Genomic DNA, 6,303 nt, shown 5'->3' on the forward strand with positions numbered 1-6,303 from the left:
CTGTAAAGTCACATCAATTTTCATTCAAAATCCACTTTAGTAAAGGTATATAGTTTGAATTCTTTTAAGTCATGAGTACAAACAATTCATCCTTGTACTTTTACGTGTATCTGCCATTTTCCTGTGCTTTTATGCCATAATATCTTTTGTTTTCTCTGTTGTTTTCCCTAGTAATTTATTTCATTTGTCCTTAAGTGCATCCAAATATCTGATCACAAAACTCAAATAGCAGTTCTGCCTATTAGAGGGAAACAACTTTGATGCGCCTGATTACAGATGAAACAAAAACAAATGTGGGTACTTGCAAGAACGAATATAAAGCAGAAATTCAAATGACCAAGAAAACAATTTGGTAGTGAAGTCATAACAAGTTTAAGGGCATGAAGAAATCACATTCTATGAAGGCAACAGAAAATAAAATAAATAAATAAAATGAAACAGAACAAGATTTATAGGTAAGAAAATACTGAAAGTAATTAGTTTTTAATTCAGGAATGCTCTTCTTAAAGGAGGGTTACATAGTGGCTGATGTATAATACCAAATAGTAAAATTGTCAGTGGTAATGAATATCTGGCAATCCATGCTCAGTATATGACAAAATAAATTAGCTGGAAAGTAGAATTTGGAAAGGAAAAAAATCAGACTGTTAAGAAAATTAAGAAACAAATCAATGAGTAATTATGAAAATAATTTTAATTTTTTTCTTTTTTCTATGTCATCCCTTGATAATGTTTCAAAATAAGTAAATTGAAAATATATTTATTGAATATTTTATAAAAGTAATACAGACTTACAGAAATGTCTCATCAACATGCTACTTACAGGGCCTAATACCAAAGCCATTTGAGGCTCTGTCTCTATGGATTTTAATGATGATGGAATTCCTAAATTCCCTTCAGCAGGCATTCCCAGTCCAGGGTACATGTTACCAGTAGGGTAAGGAATTTCTTCTGTTTCCTAATCCTTCTAACCACGGTAATAAAACCCAAGAATTGCTGTCCAAGTGTCCTTATTGAGTCTTTGTTCCCTTTTCACTGAAGCTAATATAAAGTAGATTCCAGGAATGAAACCAAGGTTAAAAGTTTAGATGTAAAATAATATATAAATGGAGAGGAAAAGTAGGGACTTTAATTCAGAGAAGGAAGGGCAACAGCACAAAAAGGTCCTCCAGAGTCTTGTTAATAAAGGAAGGATACTTTATAACAACAGATTTTTGTCATATTCCTAGCACAATACATCAAAACTCACTGAAAAAGCACATTTTATTTAGTGCATTAGCACATCTTGACAAGAGTCAGAAATATTATTCTTCTTCATTTATAACAGTAAATAAATTGTCCACATGTTCATTTAATGACAAACAGGATTCATCTGATCTTGAAAATTAAACAGTTCTGGACACAGTTTTTGTGTGGGAGATTTCCCAGATTTCATAAGCACAGGGCATGGATTGAGTCTGAATGCTTGGCAAATGCCGGGCTGCAGAAATCAAATGAGTGGAAAGGCTTCTTTTGGCCCAGTCACAGCTCCTGATTTGACAGATGGAAATACTTTGTTTTAGAGTGACATACTCCTTTCTGACAACTGCCAGAGGCAGAATTGAGTGATCTGACCCAGGCTGTCAACTTTCAGTCCCTTATTGACACCACTGGGTGGAAAATGGGATATATGAGCAAAGTACAGGTATGCTAGAAAGGGAGATTGAAGGCAGACCAATTAGTGATATTACTTGAATTTCTGACTTTTCATATGATATTAAATATTTTAAAATAATAATTTTTAGAAAATGCTTAAAATATATTTTTCACATCGAACACTCCACTCCTTCATTTCCCAAGCAGTCAATTTTTCATGTACTTTGTGATCACAAAGAGGATTCAGAGCTTTTGGGAAGAAACTAATTTGTTTCCTGTTGGTATAAACTGGGAATCATTTGTTTTATGTCAGCAGAACAACAGCAAGACAACACAAGTGACTGGAACCATGTCCTCTGTCTGTAGGGACTTTATGACTTGATAATGGTAACCAGACAAGACACATCCAGATTCCCAGAATTATTGTTATGAACTGTCAAAGTAGTTAAAAGCAGAATCTAGAAGCTGCAACTAATGGATTGTCTCCATCCAAGTTTTATTGCACAGGGGATAAACATTTTAATGAAAGAAAAATGCCTTTAAAAATGTGAATCCTTTTCTTCAGTCAATAAAAATTCATATTATCCACCATAATGGAGAAAATTGTAAACTGGAATCCCTTGAGGTTTGCATTTTTTGCTTTTATGACTGTCATGGTATTTCATGCAAGTGTTTTGCAAAAATATTTTCTTTGCAGAGGGACACAGACGAATGTTGCAGAAGTGTCTGTGCCTCTCCCTCCCATTCCCTCCTCCATCATCCCCACTCACCCCACTGCTGGCTGCTGCTCCTTCAGTTCACCCAGACAAGCAAACTTTTTGATATTACTCAAGGAATTTGTTTAAGGCTGCGAAAGCTTCTTCCAAGAGCACCCAGGAGGTAGCAGGAGAAAAGCAGCTGACTCCATTCTGAAGCTGATAAATAGTGCTCATCTACCTTCTCATGCTGGCTGAAATGAGGGTGGAAACTTCTGTTTCTGAGAGAAGTTGGATTATCCTAACCTTCATGTACCATTTTCATTTCAGTGATTCATGTAAAACTTTATGGAAGTGTTTTCTCCAGTCACCAGTGGTGTTCCCCAGGGGTCTGTGTTGGGTCCAGTCCTGTTTAACATCTTTATTGATGATTTAGATGAGGGGATTGAGTCCATCATCAGCAAATTTGCTGATGACACCAAGCTGGGAGGGAGTGTCGACCTGCTGGAAGGCAGGAGGGCTCTGCAGAGGGATCTGGATAGACTTGAGAGATGGGCTGATTCCAATGGGATGAAGTTCAACAAGGCCAAGTGCCGGGTCTTGCACTTTGGCCATAACAACCCCCTGCAGCGCTACAGGCCGGGCACAGAGTGGCTGGAGAGCAGCCAGGCAGAAAGGGACCTTGGAGTACTAATTGACAGGAAGCTCAACATGAGCCAACAGTGTGCCCAGGTGGCCAAGAAGACCAATGGGATCCTGGCCTGTATCAAAAATAGCGTGGCCAGCAGGATCAGGGAAGTGATCCTTCCCCTGTACTCTGCATTGGTGAGGCCACACCTTGAGTACTGTGTTCAGTTCTGGGCCCCTCAGTTCGGAAAGGATATTGAGGTGCTGGAGCGAGTCCAGAGAAGAGCAACAAGGCTGGTGAAGGGACTGGAGCACAAGCCCTATGGGGAGAGGCTGAGGGAGCTGGGATTGTTTAACCTGGAGAAGAGGAGGCTCAGAGGTGACCTCATCACTGTCTAGAACTACCTGAAGGGAAGTTCTAGCCAGGTGGAGGCTGATCTCTTCTCCCAGGCATTCAGCAATAGGACAAGGGAGCACGGGCTTAAGCTCTGCCAGGGGAAATTTAAGTTGGATATCAGAAAAAAATTCTTTCCAGAGAGAGTAATCAGGCATTGGAATGGGCTGCCCAGAGAGGTGGTGGATTCACCATCCCTAGAGATTTGTAAACGCAGATTGGATGTGGCACTGAGTGCCATGATCTAGTAAATGGACTAGAGTTGGACCAAGGGTTGGACTCGATGATCTCTGAGGTCTTTTCCAACCCAATTGATTTTATGATTCTAAAAAACTGAAATGAACTTTTCCAAGTTATCAAGACAAATGTGAGAAATGCAGCTATCTGTACTATTTCTCCTGTTTCCTATCCACCAGACTGTAGCATTTCATGTCTTTCATGAAATTTAACAGAATGAAAGTACTTGTCAAACCTTCATGCAAGCCTACAAGTTCCCTGAATGTGTATAAACAGCAAAAGAGCAACAACATGCCGCCTCACTTCCAGGCAGGTGGCTTTGGAGATCTGCATCTTTATACTATTCCACTAAGAAAGAGTCCACAAAAAACTGACACCTTTGGTTTTTAGACTGTTCTGAAAATTCCAAGTGACTAAGGGAGGAACAGGAGCAATAATGGGACATGGAACTGGGCTGAGAAGATAGGAATCCAGCAGATTGTGCAGAAGTCTCAGCAGAGAAACAATACAAGCAACTGTGCTTGAGGCTCTTCTTGCATTTTTAAGTGCACATTACACTAATGTTATTATAATGGCCAGAAAGCAAAGCAAGCAGCTGCAAAACATTTAAGCAAGATAATAAAGGGAAGGCACCTCTCCTAATATTTCAAATTACTTATTAATTATCAGCAGTAAATAGGTATAACTTTGACACTGCTGTCCCTGTTCTAAGTTGTGTGTGTGTGTGTGTGTACATGTGCATATGGCATAGACTATTTCAGTGTGAAGGGACCTACAGCGATCACCTACTCCAGCTGTCTGACTACTTCAGGGCTGACCAGAAGTTTAAGCACACTATTAAAGCATTATCCTAATGCCTTCAAAACATTGACAGGTTTGGAGTGTTGATCACTTCTCTAGGAAAGCTGTTCCAGTGTTTGATCATCCTATTGCTAAAGAAATGCTTCCTAATGACCTTCCCAGTGCACCTTTCAATGATTGCCATGCATGTATTTGTGTGTATGAAAAAAACGAGAGATACAGGTTCTTCTTTAAAATTTGTATAAACAAGACTATTCCCAAAGTAGTTCTGACTGAGCTGAGAAATATAGATATTTCCAGATTATTTATTTGAAAAGACATTATTATGTAAAATGTCTTCCTAAAACAGAGGGACAGATTCCCTCTATATTTCACTTTGAGAGACATTCTTATCCACTGATATTTATTTAAATCCCATGACATGTTGAAAATATGATATAGAAAAGTATTGATAGTTGCATCACTCTAATAATTGCTTTTCCACTCCTTAAAAAATTATTCTACAACCTGATAAGCTGTATAATATGAGAACATCATATATTAACCACTTCTGGTGAAAGGGGAGTAAGTTCTGCACTGGTAACATTCTATCCTTACCTAAATTTTGTCATAATCTTCTTTCTGAGCTGTTTATCATTTTCCTGCTCATTCTTTCCCTTAAAACAAAGGTAAGATTAAAGTCCTCTATAGTTTAAGACCCAAAATCCTACTGTGTTTTAGCAGATTAAAAGCATAAAGTGAGTAAAGCTTTTCTAAAAATTTTAACATAGATTTGCCAAACTTTAAACTACAATGGTAAGTGGTCAAAGCCAGAGCACAATGCAGGAAGGTGAAAGCTTACCCCACACAGCCACAATATATTCCTCAGTCAGGTTTTTGCATAGCCTCCCAACTTGGCATTTCTATTGTCTGCAGTGGCATTTACAACCATGTGTTCATTTCACTTAATTACCTAGGAGACTGTGAAAGTGTATTTCCAATCCAATTAAAAGAAGCCAAATCCATGTTTTGATAAAGTTGTAATTAAGGTTTGTATAATGAGGCTATATTCTGAGTTTCAAACCAGACTGTTAATTCTCCTTTTTACACTGTTTTGAGATAGCCAATAGAGTGTATCAGCAAGCCAAGTCTGTACATAAGTAATCAGCATAGCTTGGAGTGTGATGGCTGAGTCCTGTGTGACCACAGGTTCATTCTTCATGCAGACACCTGTGTTTTTATTGATATTTATGTGAGGAGGAGTGACCACAAAGTGGGAGTGTGAGCACTGTTCATAAATACTATCCTGTACAGATGTAGGTCCCAAACACCACCTCCTCAAAGAGGTTAAGAAAGGAGACTTGTTCTATCTGCAAAACCGTTCAGAGTGAAGTCATAATGGAGGAAAAACATGCAGGTAAACAGACACAGTGAGAAAGTGATGGCCTATGCCACACAACAGTACCTCTCAACAATATAAGATATGCAACAATCTAGGAAGAAAATTAAAAACGAAGTTAATAACTTTTCTTCGTGGAAATTATGTGAGACACTTCTATTCACCAGAGGTGTTGATCACCACCTGATCAGGGTATTCTTCAACTCTCTTCCCCAGATAGCTCCTTCCTAAATGTGGCATCCAGTCTTTGCAATGCATCAAAGTAAAATGGAACAGAATATAGAACACACAGTATCTGAAAATGTGAGGTTACTTAGGGACATAACTAGAGGTGCTAAGGGATAACATATAGCACTTGGCACTTTGAGTGATCTCCCTGTTTGCAGTGTACCAGCCTTGCTTCCTCTGGCCAGGCAGGGCAGCTCTCAGAACATGCCTTGGCCAGGAACTGAACAACCACATCATTTATAGAACAGATTTTATTGCCAACACACAACTACCCAGACACAACTTTCTTCCTTCTTTCTTTTCCATGT

The sequence above is a fragment of the Pithys albifrons genome, chromosome 4 (assembly GCF_047495875.1).
Source record: "Pithys albifrons albifrons isolate INPA30051 chromosome 4, PitAlb_v1, whole genome shotgun sequence".
NCBI lineage: Eukaryota > Metazoa > Chordata > Aves > Passeriformes > Thamnophilidae > Pithys > Pithys albifrons.